The following is a 17,497-nucleotide window of genomic DNA, read 5'->3' as shown; positions in this document are numbered from 1 at the left end:
AGTTGCAGCGGCCGTCGTATGCGGAAGTTTTGAGGCGAGTCCCTGTCCAAGCTCCGACCCATTTCGACCCCGCCACGTCTTACGCCGCGTCATACGTCCCGCCGCTCCCATCTGTGCAACCAATCCAACGTATGGAGGATCGTCGCCCACCCGAAAGGAAATCTGACGTCTGGCGTACCCCGGACAGAAGGCCTCTGTGCTATCATTGTGGAGAAGCCGGTCACATATACCGCGAGTGCCCATACCGCCGTCTCGGACTGCAAGGTTTTGCCGCAGATTCACCAAGGCCCAGATATGGTGAAAGGCCTAGGGCGATTGAAGAATACTTGACCCAGCAGAGTATGCCACTGTTCCCGCGGCGGCAGTCGCGCTCGCCGTCCCCCAGGCGTTCTTCCCCCGCTCCTAGAAGCCCTCCAATGGCAGCGCAGGGACGATCGCCAAGCCCTCGCCGGGGAAACTAAGAACAGCGACCTTCGGGGGCGAGGCCGCTGATAATCGCCCTTCCGAAGACCTCCCATCGACGCCAGCACGGTCTATTCAGCACGATTCAACGACGACAGCAGCCGAACTCAGCGACAGACTCTCGCTCTACATGCCTGTTGTGCTCGACGGCCGCCACGTTAGTGCTTTATTGGACACGGGGGCTGACTACTCAATCTTGTGCCGAAAACTAGCGACGGAACTTAGAAAAGTTATCACGCCTTGGTCTGGAGCGCAAATTCGTACTGCTGGCGCGCATGTCGTAACACCGTTGGGCATGTGCACGGTCAGAGTACAAATTCGTGGGTCCACGTTTCCAGCCAGCTGCCTTATACTCCGCGATTGTTCTCGGGACCTTATCTTGGGCGTCGACTTTCTGCCAGAGTATGGTGCCATTATAGACCTCCGGGAGCGCACAGTGACTTTTTCGACAGAAAGAGCAGCGAACAACCGCGACAATTGCCGACGTAACGCGCTTCGAGTTTACGCCGACAGGGTAACTGTACCACCACGCGCAAGTGTCATGGTAATGGTCGTATGCGACGATCTGCGTGACGGCGAAGCTGTTGCAGAGGGCAATTCCTCCCTTATGCTGACACACGGTGTATGTGCAGCCCGCAGTCTGATTATGATTCGAGGTGGACTTTCGGCGCTCCTCGTGACGAATTTCAGCCAGGAACATCGGCACCTATTTCGTCGTACTACTATTGCTTTCGCTGAGCCCATAGCAGACGTTGCTGAATGCTGTGCGTCTGTGACGAAGGAGAACCCAGCTCAGACACTCAGCAATGTCGACATCAATTCAGACCTTTCGGAGGAAAAGCAGAAAGCGCTGCGTGAGCTGCTCCTTCGGTTCAAGGAGTGCTTCGCATCTTCTTCTAAGGTACGCCAGACGTCCATCACGAGACACCGAATAATCACGTATGACGATGCTCGTCCCATACGACAACTGCCTTATCGCGTATCGGCGAAAGAGCGCAACGTGATTAATGCACAAGTGAAAGAAATCCTTGACGATGACGTCATACAACCATCCCAAAGCCCTTGGTCATCGCCGGTGGTCCTCGTCAAAAAGAAAGACGGAACGCTTAGGTTCTGCGTTGACTATAGAAAGTTGAACAACGTCACAAAAAAAGACGTTTATCCGCTTCCGCGGATCGATGATTCGTTAGATCGACTCCGGCGAACCAGGTATTTTTCATCCATAGATCTGAAGAGCGGATATTGGCAAATCGAAGTTGACGAACGAGATCGCGAAAAAACTGCCTTTGTTACCCCAGATGGACTGTACGAATTTAAAGTACTTCCATTTGGCCTGTGTTCTGCACCGGCCACATTCCAGCGAATGATGGACACTGTTCTGACGGGTCTGAAGTGGCACTGCTGTTTAGTATACTTAGATGACGTCGTCGTGTTTGCGGCGACCTTCGAAGAACATCTGAAGCGTTTAGAGGCGGTACTTGAGGCGCTCCGCTCCGCTAATCTCAAACTAAAGCCAGAAAAGTGTCACTTCGGTTACGAAGAGCTGAAGTTCCTCGGGCATGTCGTGAACGCCGACGGCGTCCAGCCTGACCCAGACAAAACATCTGCTGTTGCTGCTTTTCCGACTCCTCGTGACAAGAAAGCAGTACGCCGCTTTCTCGGTCTGTGTGCGTACTATCGTCGCTTCATCGCCAATTTCTCGCGCATCGCTGAACCACTCATACGCCTAACGCGAGAAGACACACCCTTTGTTTGGGCGGATGAGCAGGACGCAGCTTTCACCGAGTTACGGCAACGCCTGCAGGAATCACCTGCCCTCGCTCACTTTGACGAGGACGCTGACACCGAGGTGCATACCGATGCCAGCAATATCGGTCTTGGCGCTGTACTCGTTCAACACCAGGAAGGCGTCGAGCGAGTCATCGCTTACGCCAGTCGCACCCTTTCACGCGCCGAAATCAACTACTCCACCTCCGAGAAAGAGTGTCTAGCGGTTGTGTGGGCCATCATGAAATTTCGGCCTTATCTCTACGGTCGCCCTTTCAAGGTGGTGACAGACCACCATTCCCTGTGCTGGTTAGCCAACTTACGAGACCGGTCCGGGCGACTTGCTCGATGGAGTCTCCGTCTGCAGGAGTTCGATGTTACCATCGTCTACAAATCGGGCCGAAAACACGAAGATGCCGACACGTTGTCGCGCGCTCCCGTCAAAACTTGCGATAAGGACATGGACGAAGACGGCGCATTCCTTGGGGCCCTCACCGCATCAGACTTGATCATACGGCAGCGCGAGGACGCCGAAATACGCCCTCTCATCGATCACCTAGAAGGCAAGAATGCTACAATCCCACGACATATTTCTCGCAGTCTCTCGACCTTCTGCCTCCGACAGGGCGTCCTCTACAAGAAAAACTCGAGTGCCACCGACAAAGAGTATTTATTGGTAATACCTGCCGCCTTTCGTGATGACATTCTCCTAGCCTGCCATGATGAGCCCACGTCTGGACACTTGGGATTTTCACGCACTCTTGCACGAGTACGCCAGACGTACTACTGGCCCAGACTTTGTACCACGGTGAAGCGTTACGTGCAAAGCTGCCGGGAGTGTCAACGCAGGAAGTCGCCGTCTTTGAAGCCCGGGGGGTTACTCCAACCCATCGCACCACCTAGCGCGCCGTTTGATCAAATCGGCATGGATCTTCTGGGACCCTTTCCCTTGTCAGCCAGCGGAAACAAGTGGATTATAGTCGCCACGGACTATCTAACACGCTACGCCGAGACGAAAGCTGTACAACGTGCCACGGCCTACGAAGTTGCCCAGTTCTTTATCGAGTACATAGTCCTCAGACATGGTGCCCCCTCACATGTCATCACCGACAGAGGCACTGCCTTTACAGCCCAACTTATAGAGGACATATTCGAGCTGAGCTGCACGCAGCATCGCAAGGCGACTGCCTATCATCCGCAGACCAACGGACTGACGGAACGGCTAAACAAAACCATAGCTGACATGCTGTCTATGTATGTGGACGTCCAGCATAAAACATGGGATCAAGTCCTGCCGTACGTTACATTCGCGTACAACACCGCCATTCAGGAAACCACACGCTTCACACCGTTCCGTCTTGTCTACGGGCGCGAGGTCCAGAACACGCTAGACGCTATGCTCCCGCACGACACCGACGCATCACTTACTGCCGACGCCGAGCAACTTACTCAACACGCAGAGGAAGCTCGCCAACTCGCGCGCATACACATCGCGAAGCAACAGAGTACAGACGCACGACGCTACAACCTTCGACATCGGCACGTCGAGTACCAGCCAGGCGACCAAGTCTGGGTGTGGACTCCAGTCCGTCGCCAGGGGTTGTCTGAGAAGCTCCTTAGTAGATACTTTGGACCCTACAAAGTGATACGCCGCGTTAGTGAAGTGAACTATGAAGTCATTCCCGACGGTGCCGCGTCGCCTCGGCGTCGACAGCACCGCTCAGAGATAGTGCATGTTATTCGCCTCAAGCCGTATTTCGCGCGTTAAGGCGACGCCAATCCGATATCATACGAATTCCACACTTCCTCCTTCTAGTTTAGTAAGCATCGGGTCGATGCCTTTCTTTTGGCGGGGGAGTAATGCCGCCAGGTGTCACGAGCCAGCGCTGAAAAAAAAGAAGTTGGGACTGGAACACGCGCTCAGCAAGAGACGGGCGCTGAAGTAGAAGAGGTAGAAGCTGAGGACGCCGGCTTAGATTATTGCACGCCATCTTGTACAACCGCCTCCCTCGGCGACGCCGGGTACATCGTCTATTGTCTTTTTGTGACAAAATCTTATCACCAAGTCCGACGGCTTCTAACGTGTTAAGGATGGCTTCATGGGTGACATTATCATAAGCCCCTTTAACGTCTAGAAACAGAGCAGCAGGTAGTCGTTTACAGGCCTTTTGGTGTTGCACAAATGTTATCAAGTCAACAACGTTGTCTGTTGACGAACGGCGACGTCTGAATCCGGCCATAGCATCTGGGTAGATTTCATAGTACTCTAAGTACCATTCCAGACGTGTTAAAATCATTCTTTCCATTGTTTTTCCGACACAGCTGGCAAGTGCGATCGGACGGTATGAGGAAATGTCCAAAGGCGACTTGCCAGCTTTGAGAAGTGGAATGAGGTGAGTTGACTTCCATTCTTGCGGAACCATACCCGTCTGCCAGGAGTCGTTGTACAGGAGCAAGAGCGCCTTCCGAGTTTGGTCTCCTGGTTACACAGGGCACGGTATGTAATGCCGTCAAGTCCTGGCGCTGAAAAACGCCTGCACAAAGCCAGCGCAGCTTCTAGTTCTTCCATAGAAAAAGGGCATTCCATGCGGGGATCGCGTGAGAACAGTGGGTGGTCGAGTGTTTCCGTACCTGTTCCATCGGAATTTGCTTCGCCAGCAATCTTTCTGCAGAAAGATTCAGCGACGTCAATATCTCCACATTGTAGATGGAGTGCCAGATACTTAAACGGGTGGCGCTGACCAAAGGTTGTGCGAAGGCCACGAACAGTCCTCTATATAAGCGACAAATATTTTCGCGGATCCAGGGACTCGCAAAAGATTACCCATTGTCGCGAAGCCAGCTTGTTCATGTGGCTATGTGTTCGATGAGTTTACAGGAGGAACAGGTTAGTGAAGGCAGTTTCCGGTCTTGTGAATAGGCACAATTCTGGCTGTAAGCTAGTCGGGGGGAGATGAAGCTGACAACGAGATTTATAAAAGATTTTGGTTAAGAACTTGGCTAAGGATTACGCATACCACTTTAAGAAAGCATCGGGCATACTAACAGGACCTGTGGAACAGTCGGATCGAGTCTAAGAAAAGAAACATCTCCACCATGCCCTCACGAGAAACTAAAATAACGGGTCCGCATGAGGAATCACAATAATTATTGTCATTATTAACATCATCATCATCGCCACTGGTTCAGTATCTCATTATGTTTTCGCAGTATTCTTTTAATATTAGTAGTTGCTGACTTGAAAATAATCTCAGAGTTATTTGTTTTCTCCTTCATTTTCTTGTTAAGGTAGCTACCATGCTTTTTTTGTTTCAGATGTTCTATATCGCGTGTACAGATAAATCTATGGCACAAGTAATTTGTTATATCATAGCTAGGAATTGTTTAGTTATTCATTGTTTCCCGATTCTTTCGGACGATCGTAAGGTTCTAAAAGAAAAACCTTTCTTATAGATTTCTAAAAATGCATATAGTAAGTTAAATGCATCGTTCGCGTCTTGAGAGCATAAAGTCTCCGACCTGTCAACAGCCAGAATATGTTGCCGAAATTTCGAAAGCTTGGATAACCAGATTTTCTGATACGTTTATTGTCATGCGAAGTTGGGTGTGTTTTTCTGCTGTTTTGATGCATAAGAAATCGGCAGATGATCACTTATATCATAAGCTAATAATCCCGCTTTAATTTGGTGTTTTTCGTGTTTCGTATAAAATAGGTCTATTAGAGTAGAAGAATCCGTTGTAACTCTGTTCGGAGGTTTTATCGTGTTTTGGGTACCGTGAGAACGAAGAATGTGGTCAAATGTTTTGATAAGTTTTGAGTTAACTAACATCCTAAAATTGAAATCTCCCCTGCAGGCAACTTTACAGCTGTGTTCATTACCACACGTAAAAAGACATTAATATAAAAGTTGGAGGCTTCTCTCCCGGTAGCCTATATAGCGTAGCTAGTGTAACCTGTTTACATGTATTGCTATTGTTTGTGTATGCGTACGAGAACATGCAAATGTGTTAATTACATCATATAGCGCATTATTTGTTGTTAGTATTGCGATGCCACGTCCCGTACTGTGAATTGTGTTAGGTTTAAACGCGTTCTAACCTACTATATTGAAAACCTGGTCATTGTTTCTTTACCAAATTCATTTAGCATAATTACCTCATATTGAAGGTTTACCGATGAAATTCTCTAGAGAACTACTTTTAATTATAACTGATTGCATGTTAGCATGAAAGAGTTTAACAGATTAGAACTTGTTGCTGGGCGAGTTGGTTGGGATCTAAAGAATACATTGTTGCGCCAAAAAAGGAAAAATAAAGACTTGGGAAGGAAGAGTACGAAAAGACAGATTGAGCGCTGAACTTCAACTGATTTTATTCTTACAGCGGGGCAGGGAGAATGAACAAATGCGCATGCGTACATCAGTGTTGCCTAGAGCGAATCCAGTGACGTTTTGAACAGTTGCAACTCATTTTCAAACAGAAAAACAGACGTGTCACTAATACAACTCGTGCCTCTCTTTAATGTGATATGCCTCCAAAAGTTCTCTTGCTAACGTATCACCACTCCTGCCAAGTATCTTTATCTCACGCAGCAGTGGCTGGCATCTGCCTTCCATGCAAACAGTGCAATGCGCAGGTAAATGCGCATTACCGTTATTGATTACAGACAATTCATGCTCCCGGGCCCGGTCATTAACACATCTCCCCGTTTGTCCAACGTAGGTTTTCCCACATTTTAGCGGTATTTCGTAAATAACGCCCGTCGCACATTTGACGCAGCAGCCTAACACCATAGCCACTGAGCAACCACGGCGGGTGTCATTTCACTTAAAGGCAACACGGTGAGCCGTGTCGATATCAGCAGGTAAGATAGGGTACTCGATAGCATCGCCAATTCGTTTCAGAATGACTCCACAATCTTCACCCCGCGATGTAGGGATTCCCCTAATTTCCACATTATTCATTCTAGAATACTGCTCTAAATCAGCCACCCTTCTTTCGAAAGCTTCGTTACCTGACAAGAGCGCCTTGTTTGAGGTTACCAGTTCTTCCAGTTTTAATTTCATCGTGTCGAGTTCTTTGTTCATGAACTGAACACTTTCGCAAAGCGAAGCGCGCTCACCTAGTCCTAAGTTTTGTAGCTTGATGTTAATTCATGAGACTACATCATCGATCAGTGTGTACAACTTTTGATTGAGCAATGCCTCAAGAAATGCAATTTTTTTTTACGCCAGTTCCGTTGTAGTAGGTTCGCTGTAGTAGTTCCGCATAGCGGAGTATATATACTACGAACAGTGGAACAAGAAGTTTGGGCAGCAGTTGCGGCAGAATAAACCTTTAGATAGTGTAGAGAAATAATCAACCTTCCTGTTGGAAGAAGAATTGTCTTAGACGGAGGACATGCCACCGCAACCGCTGCTGCTACATTGAGTCAGTGCCCTTGTGTGCGTCGTTATATGGTCCTCGCTGAAGTCACGTGCAGTCCGTGTAGACGAAGCAGACAGTACAGGGCACAGGCGCTTGAAAGTGCTCGCAATGAGCGCAAGTGCACGTGGAAATTTACCCACGGTGGCCATAGACGATGCAGGAACCAAGGGCGAGCAGGAATACAGGCCGCTGATCAACCCGTTGGCAAGAATTGTCTTAGAAGGAGGGCATGCCGCCAGAACCGCTGCTGCCTAACCTTCTTCATTATTTCCCTTAGTAGGCGTGTGCGAATATTCGAAACTTTCTAATAACGAATCAAATAGAATACTATTCGATTCGGATTTCGAATTGAACAGTCAGCATTTGTTAGTGCGAATATCTTTCGGTACTTTTCGAATATTTGAAAGCGTCAGCTGCGCCTAAATAAACATAAAATTGGAGCCAAAGTGCAGCAGATTTTCACCCCCACGGGCGTGCTATAGACACAACACATCGAAGCTTGCGTAGGGGGGGGGGGGGAGCACGCTACGCGACTTTAGATGCCGTACTCTGCACTCTGTACAGCGGGCACTCGCGCTGTCTGTGCAAGAACCCTGCATGCATGCGAGAAAACTACTTGTTATCCTATATAATACTCTATTTGTGATTTTAATAAACAACGCTCCGGAACGTACTATGTAATAAGAGAAACTTGCTAACTTTAGGAATACTGGGACGTGAACATCGTTTTATTTTAATTGACAGTAGTGCACATTTTACTCAAGACACCCCATAGTAAGGGCGTGTGCGAAAATATCAAAACACAATAAACAATTAATCCCCTAACGAAAGAAATAATACTCCATACGAAATGTGTTCGCACGTTTGCTACTGCCCTTGGAGCTATATGAATGTTAGGCCTTTGGTGTAAGGAACACATTTACGTCGAGGCAAAATGGGGACTTGTGCAAGGTTTCTCATGAACAGAAGCACTTGGGGTTTCTTTCAATTTATGCACATAAATACCAATATTTGAAGGGCTGAAACGTTGCATCCTGTGTGGCGCAGTGGTCAGGCTGTTTGGTTTCCACGAGAAGTTACTGGGTTAAAATCAACCTCTATGAATTTCTTCCGTAAACTATTTAAGGATGAATTGCTTGTCCTCTGACGCCATTTGTGTACCACTGCAAATAAACAACTCGTACACAGCGGAAAGTGTAACGAGTTGAGGGCGACATATTTCTTTCATTTCGCGTCTACTTCAGCCAAACACCTTTTTTTTAAAGGATCAAATGAGGGTGCTCGTCTGGCGACAAATTTATTTATACCCTTAAGGTTGTTAAAACGTTTATTGTGTTTGTGCCGGTTTGCTTACTGTGCCGAGACAGGGCCTACCAGCGCGTTGCTTGTCGCTCGAATGCCGCGTTCGTCTGGTGGCCTGTTGACAAGCCGATACTGGAAATTTGCGTCTTTCGTTTTAAGGCTCCCGCGCGCAGCATTTTGTTTGTCTCGCGAGCCTTCACGCGAGCATCAGCGCGCGCACGCGTTCGCTGTACGACCCGGCTGATGGCGGGCCGCGAGTGGACCGAACAGCTAACATCTGGAAAAACGGAGAGACAGCAGTGCTCCGATAATACGCGACGTAAGCGCTCACGATTCTTCAGAGTAATAAATGCAATAATTGTAAGTATTTAAATAGAAGCATTTCTTTATGGCTGTAATTTTTTTAGATTCTACATTATGTTTTTGTTAGATTGCCTGTGCGCCAGTAGCAAAAGCTCGTGGTTTTCCTTCGGCACCTAATCTAAAGGCTGGACCCGCCATGGTTGCTTAGTGGCTATGGTGTTGGGCTGCTAAGCACGAGGTTGCGGGTTCGAATCCCATCCATGGCGGCCACATTTTGATGGGGGCGAGATCACCCGTGTACTTAGATTTATGTGCCCGTTAAACAACCCCTGGTATTCCAAATTATTCCGGAATACGTAACTACGACGTGCCTCATTATGAAATTGTACTTTTGGCGCGTAAAACCCCATGATTTAATATAAAGGCTGGATTGATTAATCTATATATATTGACTGTCACACATTGTTCGTGTTTTCTCCGTCTTTCTGTTCTCAATTAAACTTGGATTTTATTGATTGGAAACTGTTCCTCTTCGTAACTGTCGTTATCCATTTTTAGTGTATTTGTATTCATAAACCGTTTTACCCTAGCGTCAGCACGCAGACCTTAGAATTGTTTCTGGGTAAATTAGATAAACAATTATTTGAATACTATTTTTTATTATTAATGCGAAGACATTATATGCCCCATTACGCGAAAATCCGGCGTAGTCGTCGGCGTGACCGAACGATGGTACCAAAAATGGCCGTCGGCGCAAAGAGTAAAAACACGTCAAAATATGCTCGGATTGACGCCAAATTTTTCCGTGAGCTTCCCGCAAACAGATTACATCAACAGTTTTCAAAACAAAATGTGGTACATTTCGGTCTGGGTGGGACTCGAACCCGCGCCTCACGGGTGCGAGACGACCAGGCTTCCTTGACACCACAGCAGCTCCACGATTGTGGCTGACTAAAGGATTCACCAAAGGGACTATTACTTTTCGCATTCCACCACGTAAGTAGTGTTTAGTGGCTATGCCGAATTATTATTATTAATAATTCATTGTTATTATTATTATTATTATTATTATTATTATTATTATTATTATTATTATTATTATTATTATTATTATTATTATTATGCTCGAGGAAATCTTCCTCAGCAACGAAGTGGCGCGTTTGCAGAGTGACGACGAGCGTCTGCTCAGGGAAAACGCGCTGGCGCAGCAGGCCCAGGCTATTGGCCTCGAGCTCCACCACTGGAAAAGCTGGCGCCACCGTCGGCGTGACGTGCTAGGAGGGATCACGTGGACATAGCGGCCGCGTCGGCTGCTTCGGGCACGCCGAAGCGAGCTGAAAACGAGTTTAAATTCCCTCGTACGCTGCGGTCCTTATTTAGTGGAGACCGCATTGAGTGTCTCCTTTACAACGCTTCAAAGCACTACAATAGGTAGTGGCTGCCTTCGAAGGCGCACAATATGGTAGGCTACTGCTCGGTGCCGCAATGCCGGACGCACGCAACGGAGCACGGTGTCAGCCTTATTCACACGTAGCCGCAGGACAAGAAGCTGTGTGAAGCTTGGCTCGCGAAACATAAAACCGGCAAACAGTCATCGGCTACAACTCGGGTATGCAGCAAGCACAGACGCGAGGAAGATTTCTGCTACGGCGCCCCGTCTGCGATGTTCGGAAAACGCGCACTGAGACGCTCGCCCGAGTCCGCTGCCCGACTAATGTCATGACGGTTTGGTCTATGAACTTGTCGATGCTATAGATGCTCGCAAGTTCAGTGGAGCGGAAAGGCAGCGGTAAGAAGCACATTTTAAAAAAGCATGTCATATGGTCATGTTTGTGTTATGAATTATTGCACTGGATTACAAAAAAGGAGCAGCGGGAAATTGCACGCTGAGAACACCGATAAACATACAGTGCGACGCAACTCGAGAAATAATATTGAAAGGTCAAAGAATTTAGAAGAAAAAAAAAAGATTGAATCGTCGCGACGGGACATCACAGTCCCCGTAGGCGTCGAAGTCTCTACAATGAAATTATTTTTGAACAGCTCTGATAGCGCCCACGCAACAATGGTTGCTTGTATACTGTCAAATGCTCATATTCTGCGGCCTAAAGCTCATGGCACGGTGCGAAAACGCGCGCGCGCGGAGAAAGCGAAACAGTGCGCGGACAAGCATGCAGACGCGCAGTCGGTGGCTGCGAATCTGCGCGATCGCTGCAATGAGGCTTCGTTCTATTACGCTCCATTTAGTTATACAAACACTATAAGAACATATTTCACATAGTTTGCTCTCAGCGTTTACCTACCTTTCACGCAAGAAGCCGGTTCGGGAGACTCCATCGCGGCGACCGCGCGCAGTGGCGTTCACTGTACGTATTCGGTAAGGAGATAGCGTCTGTAAACGATTGTGTGCTTTCAGTTTGCCCAAGATTATTATTTAGACAGTAAGAAACTTCTCTCGTTTCGAAAGTACTTATAGAAACGTCCGGGAGAGCTCGCGCGTGGTGTTTTCAGTGAGCGCTGACAGCAAAACCTATGAGGAGCGCGCCGCATGATCCCTCATACTACGCCAGCGAGGCGCTTCCGATAGATGGCGACTCCGTAACTCCTCGCCGCCAATAGGTGGCGCTAAGGCTAGAGCTGCTTTCCCTTCGTGATGGGCTTGGCACATGAGGGCAAACAATCTTCGCATACTTCTCCTGCGGCGCTGGCGGTCCAACCGTCCAAGCCAACGTATGTTGGGACTGTCTGGACTGCTTCGTCGAGGACTGCCGCCGTTGACCAGCGCTCCGAGGCAATACGGGGTGAACGCCTGCCTGCCGGCCTTGGAGCTGGGCAGAGCAAGGGAATATCAGTGGCTGAATTCAAAAGCGTCCCGCGACCGAAAGCCATTCCAGGCTCTCCCCTGAGACCTCGTCTGCTGATGCGCACCTCTCAAACGTTGTACATTGCCTGCAGAAGCAGTCTCAATACGAAGCACGATTCCTATGCCTCGTTCCAAGTCTGCGCCGATGAAGCCGCCGATGACGCAACCCTTAAGTGCCGCATCAAGATGCATCATCAGCTCCATCAAGATGCCGATTGCCTGTCATGGCTTCCCGTCGATTGCTCTGACGTCACTGAGCAAGACACCAACGCCTGCGTTTTGTCTTCTACCGGCCATCTTAATATAACGGATGGACAACGCCGTGACTCGGCTTTATACGTTCTATCACCGACAGCCTTAGCTCTGCCATATCCACTGCTTCACTCCACTTTTTCTGCCTTCACGACGGCACCTTACACACCACAATAGGATCCCGACGGGGCTGAACGTCTTCTCGTCGTGCCTGCCCATCTGCGGTTAGCTGTCCACCGCCAGCATCCCGGTGAGCCCACCGCTGGTCCCATTGGTGTCACCCGCACGTCAAGCGTCAAGCGCTGTTTCTTCTGGCCTGGTCTCTATCACTTCTTGTAACGATATGTCGTTAGCTGTGACCAATGCCAACGCCGCAAGTGGCCAGCTTTGCTTCCAGCTGGTGTGCTTCATCCTATCGACATCCCCGCCGAACCGCTCTTCAACCTCGACATCAGCCAAGTGGATCACCGGTGCGACCGACTACGCGATGCGATACGCCATTACTCGCGCCCTCCCAACCAGGTGCACTACGGATGTCGCCGACTTTCTTCTTGTTGACATCACCTTGCATCATGGTGCTGCCCGACAGCTTCTTACCGACCAAGGCCGGTACTTTTTGTTCAGCGTCATCAAGGACACCCTTCGTTCATCCTCTACCCGCCACAAGCTCACAACCGCTTATCACGCAGAAGATCGGAATTGTCCTGATGTCTACAATGCTCCATGTCAGCTCTACATGTAATCTTAGAGGTGGTTTTTATTCCATCATCACCAAATATTTCAACGAAGTCTTTATAGAAACTTCTTCTTTGACTTTTGTACTGCCGGTACAACAGATTCTATGGTTCAGACATATTCGCCTCCTGCAAGCACGGGTGTTTAACCCAGAATGTAAACGACTTCTGAGCGTGGGGTCGTAGGCTCGAAACCTATCACCGCCAACGTTTTTTCTTTCGAATTTAGTTTGTTTTATACATTATTTTCTTTACAACGATTCGTCTTGCGTGACGGACGAACGGACGATTTCCCTCGTTGGGTAGGCATAGAAATGCTTACGTATTTAAGGAAGGGATACAGAAATTACGTTAACAAACACACTATACGTGACACTTATTCACGCATTACAAATCTTACGTGCCCAACATATGATACAGCTAGTCATATGGTCTAATCTTGCAATTATGCTCGCTCGTAGTGGGCCCGCCATGGTCGAAAGTGGCAAGCACGGGTCGGCATCCAGAGTTTTGCAGTGCCTGGGTATCTGCGCACCTCTGGACCCCAAGCGCCGAAAGCGGAGCTGCCATAGCTGAGCAGCCTTCGAATTTCTGCAACAAATTGCGCGCGTGTAAGCCTTGTAACTCCTAATGAGCGCCGGTTTGAGTTTGATGGAATATACCTGCTATGGCGAAGTGAGCTCTCTCAAGCGCGGCCACTCCCGTCCGAATACACAAACGTACCGCCTAGCTACACCTTTCTGAACGCCGAGGTAGAGGCTAAATTTAGCTCCAATACAAGCATGATTCAGGGTTTCTTTCTTCTACGCAACGGAAGCAAAGTGCGGCGCGTGGGTAGCACGGTTGCAAATATATATTAAATGATATTACATATATACTATAACATGTTTTCTTTGCATACATGTAACGTTACGTGCGCTTTTAGCAAGCGATTCCCTACATGATCACCTAAATGAAGACGTTTCACGCCCGAAGCGCTTATGTCACTCTAGTCTCTAGCGCTACCGGCTTGAATCATGATGAATGCAACTCGCCGAAGTGTTCCGCATTCTCACTCGTGCAAGGAACTTCAGGGATAAAAATAAGCACGCTTTTATGGTCTATTCATCGTCCTTAGCAATAAGAAAAACGTTAAAGTGAGCGGCCTACATAAAATCTGCCCAGGTACAATCGGCTGCAGAGAGCAATGGAGTCTTGAGCAGGAAACCTGTGCAGGTATATTTTCACCTGCACTCGTTGATTACCTTTCCCCCATTCTAGCATTAACGCATGCCTCCGAGACTCCGTCTATTTGTTTACTGAAACTCGCGTTGAGCGCACTTAAGAATATTTGCATTACGCATCATTGAAGACACGCTCGTGGGTGCAAGGCTATTCCCCGCAAAGCGTACGCTATTTGCAAAAAGAATGCAGTTAGCACCAAGTCCCAGCGCTTTGTCTGCAGGGGCGCTATAACGTAAAGCTATTCCAAACGTTTCCATTCGAATTCTGCAATCAGCCCTCCGCGATTGGTCCAAGACTTATTGGGGCACCTGATCACTTCTCCTCTCTGTCACGCGACGTCACGAAACCGCGATGGCTCCCCATCTGAGATGACGCGTACACACTGATTATGCATGATTGGACCGAACAAAAGAAACGTAGTTATTTCTGATTCGACGCCTTTTCGCCATTAGCCCTCGGCTATTGGTCAAAAATTTTCGGGCTGCGCCTGCCTGTGACACCTGCCTGTGACGCGACGTCACAAAACCGCGAAAACTCACCGTGTCGAAGCGACGCGTACGCGTTAAAGATGCATTAATATGCCGAACAAAACTGATTTTTTTTCTGGATAGCCACAGACTCCCCCGTTCCGAAACGAATAAAAGATGGCTGCCGCCGATCGCTCAGGCACTGGCTACTCGCACTTGCCGGAGAAAATGGGTTTACTTGCGTGCAATCAAACCTTTTACGTGACCGTTGTTAGGAACGGCCATACGGCGTGACAACGTGCCAGATATTTCAGCCCGCTGCACGTGTTCCTATCCAACCGGACGGGGCGCACTTCAGAGAACTGCGAATAAACCGGCAGCCACGTGGCGCGGGGTCAGCTCAGGAATGTGGTACTCGGCCGCGCCACCCGGGACGAAGCAGAGTTCTACGAAGCCGCTCTGAAGTCGGCTCCGGACCTTTACACCTGTGTGTGTGTGCGGCACTGAAACCTGTGCAACATGTGTTTGTGAGCCCTCCTCCAAAAGGGCGGGTCATCTACGGTGACGTCGAACGGTGACGTCGAACGATGACTGGACGAACGTTTCCGTCCACTGGGAATCAAAGGGGGACCAAGTGCTTATAAGCAGCGTTTGCCGGCTGCTAGAGTGTGCTCGTCGTCGGGAGCTAAGTGCTCGTTGTCATGCTCGAAATGTACTCGTGAGCTGTGTGCTCGTAAGCTGTTTGCTGTATGTTAGTCTTGCGGGCTCTATATGGGAGTCACGCTAGACTGTCGATGTATGTCTTGTCTAAGATGTAAATAATGTAAATAAATCCTGTTCACCGAATTCCTCTCTACGACCTTCAACTCCTTCAAATGGTGGTAGCGGCGAGGTCGTCCGACGACTCCTACATCTGGTTGACAGCGGTAGGATCATCCGACGAACATGACACCGTGTAGCGTTTTCGAGCACTTTCGGCACGTTTGACCCGCTCTGCCAACTTTGCTGAGGATCCGTGCTGAGGATCCATTCTTAACCTTCCGTTGTATGCCGCCGCGATTTTCGATCAGCCACCGCAAGCTAAGTAAGGGAAAGCGGACCAATCGCAGACGCCAGCACTACCCTCTACATTCGGTTATCGATTTTCAGTGCGCTGGCTCGGCCCCATCGAATCCCTCTCCACTTGAGCGTGCTCCTCGCCTCTCGACAGCCAATGAGATAAGAGAAGCTGCTCAGTGTAGGCACTGTTATCGTTTTTAAAGCCAACAAAAGTAACGTCCTATAAATGAGGAGAGCATTTGATTTGTCTGTTTCGACAACCTCTCGGGTCGCAGCTCGATGCTTGCGTCGGCGGTTACGTAAGTTTGAGTCAGGTGATGGGAATAAAAACATATTGGAATAGTTTTACGTTATAAGACCCCAGCGCGCGCGTTTGTGCCACCACCTACACCATGGAGTACTGGCCTTGTTTTTTAGGCGCAGATTAAGCAATGTCTGATGGTCTAAATTTATCGGGAGTCCCCTACTACAGCGTGCCCCATAATTAGGTCATGGTTTCGGAACGTAAAACACTAGAATATAATTAAATTCTTTTAAAGAGTATTAGCCTGACGTCATTGTCCGATTTGACTTGGCCGGAGGCTGCACCTGGCTCCGCGTGGCTCCGCTGTTGGTAACTATTCTTCTGCGGGAATGCGTGCCTCCATCCTGTTCTTGAGAGAGCTTGTGTATGAAGGCTTGTTCGTCGCCAAACGTTAAACGAAAATACAGCGTAACAATCGCATTTCTCTCCCTGTGGGAGATATATGCGGTCCTGGAGATATGGAATGGATGTTCCGAAGGGGTTCGTCACTGACGGCTCCAATTTCCATCGTCGTGGTGGCTTGACGCCACTGGTGCATGGCAGCTGTGCGCATGGTTTGCGCTTGTGTGTGCGGCTGGTTCAGAAATTAAAGGATTGCCAAGAAGTGTGGCAGGAGGGTCAGAGAAATATAAGTGGGCCGATGCATGAACGCAGTAAATCTTCTGTACACTCTAAGAAAAAAAGGACTAAAAGGGGTAGGGAGGTTAGTCCTTTTGGGGACTAACTGATTTGCCACAACCATTAGTCCTTTTGGGGACGAACTGACATGGGATGAACTGTTACTCCCCATGCGCTTACTCCTTCGGGGACTAACAGTTGCCCCTGCCCGATGGTCCTCAAGGGAGTAACTGTAATTCGTTCCGATGCTCCGCAAAGGTGTAATTAATTAAAATAGGCATTTATACCCTAATAAAAAAATTAATGAGCTGAAAAAAAAAGCGTGCCCGACAGCAGGATTCGAACTCACGTCCTCACGCTCACAAGTCAGGTACTCTAACCACTTCACCACGCCGCTTGCTTGGCAAGACGGGCTATTTCGACAAAGTTAAGCATGGGAACTCAAGTGCGGCAATATAAAAGTGACTGTATTTTGTGCAAGCTATGCAGTCAGAGTCTAACGTTGAGTGTACTTGCAACCATAAACGACTGCGAAAAGAAATCAGCCCGAGTATTTTTAGGGTGATTTAAACTGAGGCACTACGCCATGTATACGTGTAGCGAGCTCAAACGGGGCACCGAAGACGACAGAGAAGGGCAATTTCTCTGTCGCTTAGCGCGTGCCGTTTGAGCTACACATCGCTTCAGTTCGCAACCTCCTTGGAACGGAAGGAAC

General features: G+C 48.7%; 1 protein-coding gene across 4 annotated transcripts in view; it reads left to right on the top strand.

Annotated features, from left to right (window-relative positions):
* The window catches only part of LOC142564697 (mRNA decay activator protein ZFP36L1-like), a 462,788-nt gene that overhangs the window by 174,183 nt on the left and 271,108 nt on the right, over window positions 1-17,497 (top strand). For 2 of the 4 annotated variants that reach the window (XM_075675824.1, XM_075675823.1), the window contains one exon: window positions 4,552-4,622. The exons of the other annotated variants lie outside the window; for them this stretch is intronic. The gene's annotated coding sequence lies outside the window, so the exon portion shown is untranslated. The remainder of the gene's footprint in view (window positions 1-4,551; window positions 4,623-17,497) is intronic. 4 annotated transcript variants of the gene reach the window in all.

The sequence above is a fragment of the Dermacentor variabilis genome, chromosome 11 (genome assembly GCF_050947875.1).
Source record: "Dermacentor variabilis isolate Ectoservices chromosome 11, ASM5094787v1, whole genome shotgun sequence".
NCBI lineage: Eukaryota > Metazoa > Arthropoda > Arachnida > Ixodida > Ixodidae > Dermacentor > Dermacentor variabilis.
This window is presented reverse-complemented; position numbering and strand designations above follow the sequence as displayed.